The sequence below is a fragment of the Protopterus annectens genome, chromosome 3.part1 (genome assembly GCF_019279795.1).
Source record: "Protopterus annectens isolate FY-2018-M chromosome 3.part1, PAN1.0, whole genome shotgun sequence".
NCBI classification, from domain to species: Eukaryota; Metazoa; Chordata; order Ceratodontiformes; family Protopteridae; genus Protopterus; species Protopterus annectens.
The window spans coordinates 461064763-461077433 of NC_056732.1; positions in this window are offsets into that span (position 1 = coordinate 461064763).

The window sequence follows — 12671 nt, forward strand, 5'->3', positions numbered from 1 at the left end:
TGACGCCATAAGAAGGCAGAAACATGCATGTCCACAACTAGTAGTATTTGGCTTTATTAGCCTGAATTTGTCCCTAAATAGACTTAAAAGAAAAAGTCATGGACATTCAGAATTGCCATTTAGCTGAAACACATGATAGTCCTTAAAGGGTAATTTGCATATATTCCACATCACCTCTAATACAAGAGGTTTAAGGAATCTCACAGCGGAAAGTCTAGCTTTGCTAGATTTTTCTTTTCGTTTTTTAACTGATTGTTTTTTCTGTGTGACCTTTTTACTAATTTTTAAGTAAGATTCAATGTCAGGAAATTCTGACGCATCATTATCTGATTTTCTAATGTAATGATCTAGTGATATCCTAGGTCTATTTTTTTTTCACCAGAGAAAGAACACATTTTATGTATTCTTTAGCATGCTTTCTATTTGGCCTAAGGTAAGTAGTTTGAATTGCATGCAATACTTTAAGCAATAATATCATTTTAATCAGGTTTAACCTTTTGCCAAAATTAAAAGAAAAACTTAATGCCGTACAGGGGTTATTTCCTTAAGATTTTAATAAAGTGATCATAATTGATTTTCATTATATTCTTTATATTATTTGATGACATTTTCCTAAAAAAATTGAATTACTTACAGTTTCTGTAAATATTAACAAGTATTGAAATTAATTAATATCATTCATTATTTAGTCAGTTATTTATTGGCATTTGTTTCCCAGAAAAGTCTGACTGGATAATTTTATGCATTTTCAGGGGATGCCAGGGGAGAAATGCTCCACAAATAAAATAGCAGAAAATACATAAACATATGTAAAAATTGCCATCATATTACAATATACTGTAAATACACAGATTAATACAAATATTAAAACACATATGACATGTATAGTAATACACATATACCATCATTAAATGAGGCAAATACAATATTATGTAGAACTGAAATGTTATAAGTGCTTGAATTTATTGCTCCCTCAAAGTAATTGTCATAGTGGAAAAATTCAAACAGTAGATAAAGGGGGGAGAAGGAAAAAGCATTTGTTAGAGATAATAATTGGGATGGGAGACAGGAAAAATAATGAATAAAGCAAGAATAACTGCAAGGGAAATAAGAGTAAGAGTAACAGTAAGAGAAATAAAAACAAGGAAAAGGGGAGATAGGATGTGTATAGATATTGGAGGAGAAGGAACTAAAATTTTAGTCAGTAGAGCATCACATGCAAAGCCAGGAGTCAGAGAAGAGTTCTTTTAGTTGCAGCTTAAATAAATAACTATTATATTTTGTCCTGATTGGTGCAGGGATCGTATTCCAGACTTTTGCTACACAGTGTGTGTACAGACTGGGACTGGAGTTTTTGTAAGTCTTGTATATGTCAAGTAGATACTTGTCAGAAGATCAAAGGTGATGACTTGGGAGGTAGTGGTAGGGAACTGTATCTGTATGTATAGCTGGATAGGAAGTAAAATTAAATATAATTTTGTCTGTTAGGAGAACTTAGGTATAATTTAGTTGGTGGGATAATTCTAGTCAAAATATAATTTTGTCTGTTAGGAGAACTTAGGTATAATTTAGTTGGTGGGATAATTCTAGTCAATTTAGAGTTTTTTAGTGCAGAACAGTGATGTGTTCTGTGACTTGTGTGGAGCTGCAAATCTAGCTACCTTGTTATAACAGTGTTCTAGTTTAGATTTTAGGGTGGCCTGCAGGTTAATCAAGATAGGAGAACCATATAGTAGAAAGGGGAGTAGGAATATAGTGACAGTGACTCTGGGGGATTAAGTAAGGCTTTTTTGGCTCTATATAGCCTATTTTGTGAGGTTTTTTTTATTGCTCTGTATGTGGAGGTCATATTAAAGGTTGTCAACTATTGCAATCCTCAGCAGTTTTGTATGGGGTAGCACCTCAACTGAAGAATTGTTTAGGGATGTGAAGTTATTTTTCTCATGCGTAAGTGATTTGGGGAGAAATAAAATGAGTTTAGTTTTCTTTGGATTAAGAAAGAGTTGGTTGTTACAAAGCCAGTTTTCAAGAGAATTAAAAGCATGCTGTGTTTCTAAATTTTCTAGATTATCTGAGAGGCAGATTAGGGTAGAATAATCTGCATACTGTACAATGGATACTTGTATAGAAGTATGACAATTGTTTATAAAGATATTACATAGAAGATGACCAAGGATAGTGGTTTGTGGTATATATGTAATGATGGGTTGGTAAGGGAAAAGGGTAGAATTCCATTTGACCACCTGGTAGTGTCTGGATAAGTAGTTACTAAACCACTGAATAGTAGGTTGTGAGATACCCATTATGGACAGTTGTACTAAGAAAGTTTTTGATAAGTCTAGGAATAAGGAAGATATCAGTTTACCACTATCACTGGCTATTTATGTTATCTGTAACAGTTAGGAGGGAAGTTGTTGTTCAAACCATGCTGAGTATTAGTAATTGTTCCTTTAAGAGATGCTGGAATAGTTGTTTATGGACACATTTTTCCAATATTTTTGAGAGGGGGGATAAGATGGCAATAAGTCTGAAATTTGACATCTTGATATAAGAGGGATGATGAGGCATTTTTTCAGATAATAGGAATATAACATTCCTGTATTGGCCTGTTTATAAGGATGAAGACTGGATATGCAATGGTGTTAGCAACAATTTTGAGGTATTCTGCAGGAAGGTTATCTGGTGAATGTGGGCAGGATTTAAGTTTGGGTAATCTTTTTTTTTAATGAAGGTGGTGGCAACTGGTTTTAGTGTGAAAGCATAAGTGGTTGGGGTAGACATGAGTCAGGAGAGTCAGAAAAGGATTCATTGATGAGGGCAGCTATGCTGTCAATGATGTATGACTTAAACTTGGTGGCTGTTTCAAAGAGGGACTTACTGGACAAGGGTTAAAGACATTATTAGTTCCTGGGACAAAATTATTTTAATGGATGACCAGGATTTTTTGGATTAGTTCTATAGGTATGCTGAGAACCAGAATAGTATTGCTTCTTTTCAAGGTTGCTTGCTTTTTGGTAGGATTATGAAGTTTTTTAAAGTGCTGTAGGCTTTGTGGTGTTTTACGTTTCTGCCACTCTTTTCATGCCTTGTCTCTGTTTTGCAAAAGACCTTTACTCTTATTAGTAAGCTAAGGGGCAAAGTTAAATGCTATTCTTTTCCTACTTAGTGGTGCAAAGATGTTTAGGATTTTAAAAAAATAGTAGAGCCAAACCTTTCTATTGCCTCATCTAGTGGCATGGCTTTTAGAATTGTCCAATTAACAGAGATCAGAGCAGTTACAATGATTCAGGGTTATATTTTGTGAGATTATGAGCATTTCTTTATACTTGTTGGTTGGCAGGGTGAGTAATACATCTGATAGTATATGTATGACAGTAATTACTAAGGGAAACCGGAAGTGTTCCTAATGCACTGTACTGGTGCAAGGATGAGAGACCAGTGTCCTGGGGTTTGCTGTAGCAAGTAGAAGTAATACGTTGTTTGAAGCCATGAAGTTGATGCCAAAAGAAGGATAGTTAGAAGTCAAAGTACTCCAGATGATGCTAACATCACCTAGGATGACTGTTTTATTGGTAATGTTGTGTGAGATCCTGTACAGGATGTTATCAAGGGGGAATATATTGTTTCCAGGTGAGATTTATAGAACAATTATACAAAGAAGTTTGTGGCCATTTAATTTTAAGTAGGAGATAAGTATTACTGAATTTGAGGAAAAGTTTTTGTAAGTGGAGAAACTTCATACATGTTAGGATGGAGGATAGCTACTCATTCAGCTGTTTTGTTTAATCTGTCAGCTGTAGTGATACTGTACCCTGGGGAAGAATTTCTGAGTTTTTTTATATATGAGCTTTTAGCCTTGTCTCAGTAGGGCCAACAATATCTGATGCATAATGAGAGATCCAAGTATGCAGGTCAGTGATTTTATTACAAATGATACATATATTTATGGAGGTAAAGTATAGTTGTTTGTAGTTGCTAGAGGTGACCAGAGGGGATGTGGGTAATACAGGGGTGAGGAATGGAATGAGGGTCTGGGTTAGGGTGTATGGCATCATGCGACACCCCACTACTGAACCAGTAATCTAGGACCCTCAGTCTTCACCACTGACAACAATGGGGGATGTACACTGGGAGGATGACAAGGTACACACACAGTATTTCCAGATGCAGCTCTCTGCATCAAGTACAATTTCCCTTAAGAGCACACAGAGACCACAGTCAGTCCAGGGTTGCTTTCTCCCTCTTTCTCCAGATTCCCAAATAGACTCCCCACTGGCACAGCTATAGAGTTGAGATCTCAGCTGAGTGGCCAAGCTAAGACATACAGCACCCTCTCTGTCCAACCAGTGCTTCATGTCCCTGCCCAAGTAGCTGACACACACTCTTTGAATTTTGATTTACACACACACACCTGGGAAAGGCTGGCATGGGTTTAGTAGCTACTCTCCCTTTGGCTCAGAATATAAATTACTTATCATTGGCACTACTTATCAGCTACTTTAAGGACCTTAACAAAGGGTGTCCAATCTTACTGTGCTATCTTAATATTAATACAAATGGCAGTTTGACCAAAAGCAAGGCTAATAGATGTCACCTACACAGTTTCACCAAATAAATATGCAAGTACTCTCAGAACTTAAATATCTCTACTCAGATCAGCCATGATGAAAGGTTTAAATATATTTAATAATACATAATAAAAGAACAAGAAAATATTCAGTGTATATTCACAGTGAATCATAGTTCAAAACCACAGGAAATATTTAAAAAACATTGCAGGACAGTCTCAAATAAATAAATAAAGAAAATATCTAAACTAAGATGTGTTATATTCTTGACTATAAGATAATTACTATATGCTAGAAACTTACAGAGCAAAGCAGATGTGATGAATGGATCTTCTAGTTGTTGCCAGGTCAAAGTCAGAATGCAGAATGCTTTGTCTCTCTCAGAGACTAATTAATTAATATCTGAAATATTACTTGTCATTTGACTTCTAGCTCCCAGGCCCAAAACAACCATTGATAGCAGCTGGTAGCATTTAGCATCTACCTGTAAAAATACATAGACAAGGGCTTTTCCTCAGATCTTTGGCAGATGCTGGAAGTCATAAAACAATAAAACACTCCAAGGCAATACAGAAAGTTCCCTAGTTTTAGATATTGTGTCTCCTTGCTGCATTGCAACTGAAAGATATCATCTTTTATGGCGTAGCCATAAAGTAATTTAATTTCAACTATTTTTCTAAAATTTACTAGACTGAGGTTAACTTCCTGTATCCTAGTTTCCACTGTTAAAATATATACATTTAAACAGTTACAATAGTGCATGTACATTTCTGTTCTTTTCCAGTAGGGTACACTCTCTTTATATCTCAAACAGCACTTTGCAAATGCCTTCAGGTAGTTTGATATACACATAACATACAGTTCTAATACATTTGTAACACATGCATCTTATATACAGCATTTTGATATTCACAAATGACATATAAGTATTTACAAAATTCCAGATAGCTGGACTGGCAGTATCTCTGTTTATCACACTTCTTCCACTCGAAGACTCAAGTTAGTTTTTCAAGTGACCCTTGAGAAATGTTGCTTGACAGGGATGAGCCTATTTGGGAATACCTTACCTATTACCTGTGTGGAGATCCCACCTGCCTTGGCATTGTTGACCCCATTACAGTGTTCCACTGTCAAATAATATGCCTGCAACCCTAGACTCCCCCATAGTAATTTGCGGTTTTGCTGGCTGGCTCATTGTAGCTATAGATCTTCCTTGGACTCCATCTACCTTCTACTGCAAATACTTAACACCAGGGTCTCCCTGTCTTGGTAAGGCTTCATGGTGTTAACATGGTACAATCTTTGCCCCTATCTCCTGCCTAGCAGTTCTGCCATGTAGTTAACAGCACTGAACTTCCTTACCCTTTTACGGGATCCCTTCCAAGCTCTCTGCAGTTTGTTGTGTCTGACAGGAATAAGAAGCATAACCTAATGCCTCACAGCATACTCTCTAGCTTGAGTATTCCTGTCATACCAGACATGTTTCTGCTGTTGGGGTTCTAGTAGGTTCTCCTGGGCCAAGCCCATGAGTTCCCTGAGCCTTGTCCTGAGGTTTAGGACATATGCTACAACAGACTCCTTGTGGGATTCATACTCACCCTCACACTCATCATGAATAAAATCTAGAGGTCCCCTCACTCTATGCCCATACAGCAACTCAAAGAGTGAAAAACCTGTGGATTCCTGGGGCACCTCTCTGTAAGCAAACAACATATGGAGCAAATATTTGTCCCACTCCCTCTTAAACTGGTCTACAATTGCTCATAGCATGTTCTTTAGTGTAGAGTTTAATGTCTCCACCAGACCATTAGTCTGAGGGCGGTAGGAGGGGGTCATTAGGTGCTTCACTCCACAGCACTCTCCCAGACAAGCCATCAGGTCTGTCATGAAACTGGCACCTCTGTCAGTCAGTATTTCTTATGGGAAACTTACCCTGCTGAAAATATCTAACAAAACATTTGCCACCTTTTCTGCCACAATGGAAGGCAGGGCCACCACCTCAGGGTATCTGGTAGCATAATCTACTATCACTAGGATATACTTATTTCCTGTGGAACTTAGGGGTTCTCAGAGGCCCCACAGTCTCCATAGCTATCCTCTTAAATAGCTCCTCAATCACAGGCAAAGGCACTAAAGGAGGTTTGACCTTGTCTCCTGCCTTGCCTATCTTTTGGCACTGCTCACAGGTCCTGCACTACCTATTACATCTCTGCATATCCCAAGCCAATAATATTTCTGCATAATATATCTCCTTGTATGCTTTATGTCCATATAAACTGCAAACAGAATATCATGGACTATGGCTAGAAGAGCCAGGTGGTAGGCTCTGAGCCTTCTAACTGCTGTATTGTCTCATCCTCTAGCCCTCCCTCAGGGGTTCACTCTCTATATATAGTAATACTTTTTCCCAGTATACAGATTCCCCTTTTTCTTGAGAATCAGGCACCTCTCTGGCTACCTCCCTCAAGCCCTGTAATGTAGGGTCTGAGAACTGAGCCTGTCTCAACTCTCTCTTTGCAACTCTTCCCAGCTCCCCCTTCCACAGGAAGTCTAGTATGTTTTGACAGTGTTGCATCACTGTCAGCCTGGGTAGTATTACTCAACTCTGCCCTTGCAGTCATTCTATCCAAGGGAATATCAGTACCCGCCAGCAGCTGTGGCTCATCTTCAGTCTCATTACTACAGGGTAGCTCCCTCCCTGAAGTATCCACCTCCCCAGTCCTGGCTTCAAGTGTGTAGTCTGTCTGGGTCCCCCCTAGGCTACCAGACTTACATGCTTGTCTTCAAGCCTGACTGGGTGTGACTGCATGCACACAAGGTTTGGTATTATCAAAATCATTCCCTATCAGGACATCTGCAGAGATATCCTCAAACACAGCTACTTGCTTGCTTCCTTTCCCACTATCCCAGTCAAGGTGAACCCTAGCCAAAGGTATTTGGAATGGGGTCCCTCCTATAGCTCTGACTGGAGTAGACTGCCCAAGCAAGTAGTGCTCCTCATTAACCATTGCAGGCTTTCACAATGGTTGGGTCAGAGCCTGTGTCTCTCTTAGCATTGGTCTGTTTTCCATCTACTAAGATAGGATATAACCTCTTGTGGTAGTTTGGCACCCTTGTTGTCTCCAAAAAACTTACTGATGGCATTAAGTCATTCCCACTTACTGTCTCTGCCACCTATTCTTCCTCATCTTGCCTCCATGGACATCTATATGCTACATGGCCCCACTGGTTACATTTAAAACATTTAACCATTGATCCTGGCCATGTACCTGAACTTGTGGCTTTCCCTGTTACTGGTGGACTATGTTGGAGCAGTTTAGGCTGCCTAACATGGGTTCCCTTAGACACATGTGCAGAACTGGGTATCCATTTCCTGTACAGTAATGCCCTGCTTGCTAGGTATAGGTCTCCCTTCTTCCCCAACTCATCTGCAGTATTGCATTCCCTATCTGCTAACCAGATTCTCATGTCCTCAGGCAAAGTGCTAAGGGCTTTCTCCCTCACCAAAGATCTGCCAACCTTTCAAAAGTGGTGACCTGACACCCACCTATGAAAATAAGTGCTTAACTGAACAATATATTCACACACACTTTCATCTGCCTTGCGTCTATGCTCACAAACCTTTTTTTCTATAAACTTTGGGTGCAAGCAATTTTTAACAGTATTATAATTTAAGCAATCAGTATCAGACAATTTAGAAACAGCAGTTACAGCTTTACCATGGAGTAAGGAGGCCAGGAAACATACCCAGAACCCTTGGTCAGCATTATACTATTTACATACCCTTTCAAACATATGAATAAAACTATCAAAATTATCACCCTCTGTAAATTGTGGAAGAAATATACTGACCTTTATTGATTCTGGAGTTGGGTCATTCCCTTCCCCGTTACTGCCATGACCCTGGTTAAGAGTCGGCATCTCCTTTTCATGTTGCCTCTTCCTGTCATTTTCTTCAGCTTCCAGATGTCTCAGTCTCTCTCTGCTGCTTCTAATTCCATTTGTTTCTCCTGCTGCAGTCTCTCATTTTCTTTAACCTCTAAACACAAAAGTTTCTCATTTTCTTCAGCCTCTAAATGCTGTAGTATCTCTGCTGAATCTATTTTCTAACCATTTGGTCTCCCATTCCAGTCTCTTTAACTCCAGACGGATTTTTAAGTCCTGTGTGGAAAGGTTGAACTATCCTTTTTTTGAGTTGTACATCCCCAAGGCCAGTCTGGTTGTCCTCATAGTTGCTGGTCTGTAATGTAGCTGTGACTAAGGCTGCAACCATTTGTGCTTTAGTCAGGTTGGCATGCACCAATCCTTTGTCTTTGCAAATCTCAGCAAACTGGCTCCGTGTCATCATGCCATAATCCTCTGTGGGCATCCTTGCCTGCTCTCTCTGACTAACTAAGCTAACAAAAAAAAGAAATAAAACTATTGCGATATGAAACTCTGAATGTCTACCATATGACTGCTTGAGAGTACAAATACCTTCTTTAGTGACCACTGTTTACAAGCTACAGGAGTTCAATATTCATACCACTGAATCCCAATATGTTCATCTCCCACCAATGGACCAGTAATCAAGGAGCCTTAGTCCTCACCACACACAGTCTTTGAGGTTTCATTTACACACGGGCGCACACACACACACACACACACACACACACACACACACACACACACACACACACACACACACACACACACACACACTCACACGGTAAAGACTAGCACAGGTCTACTAGCTATGCCCATTTTTGCCCAGACTATAAGGTAGTTACCACTGCCACCAGACAACTCCTTATCAGCTACTTCAAGGCCCTTAACAAAGGGTGTCCAATCTTACTAAATAATATTAACATTAATACAATTGGTGGTTTGACCAAGAGTAAGTCTATTGGGAGTAGCCTACCCAAATAAATATGCAAGTACTCTCAAAACTTAAATATCTCTACACGGATCAGTCACAATGTCAGGTTTAAATATATTTAATAATAAATAATACAGGAACAAGAAAATACTCAGTATTTATTCACGGTGACAACAAAATTCAAAACCACAGGAAATATTTAAAACAACACTGGAGGACAGTCTGAAATAAATAAAGAACAATATCTAAACTAAGCATTAGTATCTTCTTCTTCTTCTTTCAGCTTTTCCCAGTTAGGGGTTGCCACAGTGGATCACCTGTCAGTTCATGATTGGCAGTGGAGTTTTACGTTGTCAGCCCAGTGCCCAACCTTCAATAAAAGGCACACACATGCATACACTCACACCTAGGGCCAATTTAGAGTGCCCAATCCACCTACAGAATGTCTTTGGGACATGGGAGGTAACTGGAGCACCTGGAGGAAACCCATGCAACCACAGAGAGGACATGCAGACTCCTCACAGAAGGCACCCAAGCTGAGGATCAAACTGGAGAACCTCTTGCTGTGAGGTGGCAACGCTAACCGCTGCACCACTGTGGTTGCCCAAACTAAGCATTACTATATTCCTGATTATATCTAAGAGAATTACTATACCCTAGAAACTTACAGAGCAAGGCAGATGTGGTGAATAGATTTTCTAGTTGTCGTCAATTCAAAGACACAATGCAGAATGCTGTGTCTCTCTCAGACAGTTCTCAGATTACTATCTCAAATATTACTGCTTGGATAATTTGCAGAATGACATAATTTCTTGTTATCTGACTTCTAGTCCCCAGGCCCAAAACAACCATTGATGGCAGCTGGTAGCATTTAGCATCTACCTGTAAAAATACATAAACAAGGGCTTTTCCTCAGATCTTTGGCAGGTGTTGGAAGTCATAAAACAATAAAACACTTCCAAGACAATACAGGAAGTTCCGTAGTTTTAGACATTGGGTTTCCTTGCTCATTGAAACTGAATGATACCCCCAAAGATTTAATAAAATCCATGTAGGCATAGTGTAGAGCTTACATGAAAGTTATTGTGTTCGTGTATGTGGTCCCCCCCTTGGTAGTGCCCCATGCTTATTAATGATGGTGTGCTGCTGAGGGAGAGGCATGGAACATGGTTACTGAATCAGTGTAGGGAGTGTAAATATCTATGTTTGCAGATGGGTAACACACCCCCTGCACTGTCCAATGCATTATATCAATGCATTTAATTTTTTCAAGTTTGCGCAGCGAGGCCCAGAGTGCAGCAAGTGATATATGCCAGACATCTAAAAATAGAAACCAGATGCATTTAATTTGTGATGCAAATGTCAAGTTTAAGCATAGCTTAGCAGGGTGGTGCTTAGCAGTGCTTAAAGTTAGCTCAGAGGTATATGTAAAAGTATAGCAGCATTCCACATATCCGCATAGCCAAGTGGTTAGAGTTATGGCCTTATGTGCAGTAGGTGCAGGGTTTGAATACCTGGAAAAGAAATTAAGTATTCATTTTCCAAAGACAAATTATTATGATTATTTTTCATTCCTGATCTGCTGCGCTCAGCTAAGCTCTACTAAGACTTGCTCAGACATGTTAAGTACTGATTAACCAATCTCTGTTTATGCACTGTTTGGCAGTGCTTGCAATTGCTTAGCTGTGCTTAGCTGGTTGCACACTGCAAAGTACCACTAAGCATTGTCAGTTTAATCACTGCTCAGCTCAGCTGCACTGGTTTCAGCGGTACCAAGTGAAGCGCCATATTTTTAAAACCTGCCAAATGGCATGTATGGGCTGGAAAAGAGGCTATATTAAGCTCAATAGGTAGGAATACAGCATAACCAGAGGAGTCTGAACTGTGCAGTAACTATGGCAGGCATTGGAGAGGGTGCATGCTTCCGGGAGCAATGGTGGGGCATTCTGGATTCCAGGGTCATGGTTGAACTCCTGGTGAAAGACCATGAAGACCAGCTGTTGCAGGCAGTTTCAGGGCTCAGAGTGCAAGGAAGAGGCCTGGGACTGGGTGTCACATCATCCCACCAATGCTACAGGTATCCCCTGTACAAGTGAGCAGGTCCATCACCATTATGATGACCTAAAGTGTCGGAAGGGGATCTTCTGGATACCTGGGTCCTGGAAGCTCAGGCTGGGAATGCCCCACAAGTTTGTAAGTACTGTTACCATTGTTTTACCAATACCTACTCTGAATGTTTGATACACAGGTATGCATAATGGTGTACTGCTCTCCCTACAGCTGCAGAAGAGAGAGCTTGCAACCTAGAGGTGCATGCTGGGTGCTTGGCCAGGTTGTGCTGTGAGTGTGATGAGTACAGATTAATTATAAATCTATAGTCAAATAAGCAAGAAAGAGAAAAGCATTAACTGCCAACAGGTATATACAGTAAAGATTTGTGTATTGCAATGAATGTGGAAGTAGACCTGTACTGCAATAAGTGACTACTGCAAACTATACTGCAATAAACAGGGAAGACTAAAGCATTAACCCTGACAAGGTAAATGAAATAAAGTTTCTACAGCAATAATTGTAGAATTACAGCTGTATTTTAACACCTGCATTGCATTAACAGTTATGCAATAAGGACTAAAAACTATACCCATAACTGCATGAAGGTACCCCTAATAAAGATGTGTTGTGCAATGTGTGCAATTAGGGCTGTTTTGCATGGTCTATTATGACAACTGTTCTGAAATAAAAGCACAAAAGAATAAAACTACCTGTCTCAAGGCATAGCTAATAAAGAGTGTTATGCAATAACTGTAGATTCAGATCTGTATTAAAAGAAATGCATTATGGCACCTGTTATGTAATAACATCTGAAGCAATAGCATTAACACCCAAAGTATATTGTGTATATCAGGATTGTCTTGTGTTAACCATTGCATTCAAGCTATATGCATTGAGGCTCAGAGGTACTGTACTGCAGGCAAGTATGACAGTGTAATCGCTGTATACTGCAAATATGCTGTCAGCAACTCTGTGTGGGTGAGGTAACCAACCCAATAATCTGATATGGTTTGTAGACCTCACGGATATTTCCATCCACTAACAGTATATTGTGTACACCTACATTCTATGTAGTAATGTATAGTTTTCTTAGTATCTCTGTCATGCCTGAATCTCATGTATGTGTGTTCAACTGTCACTGCAGTCTATAAGACTGTAGTACTATTACCAGGTCATATTTTGTTTCCAGGTAA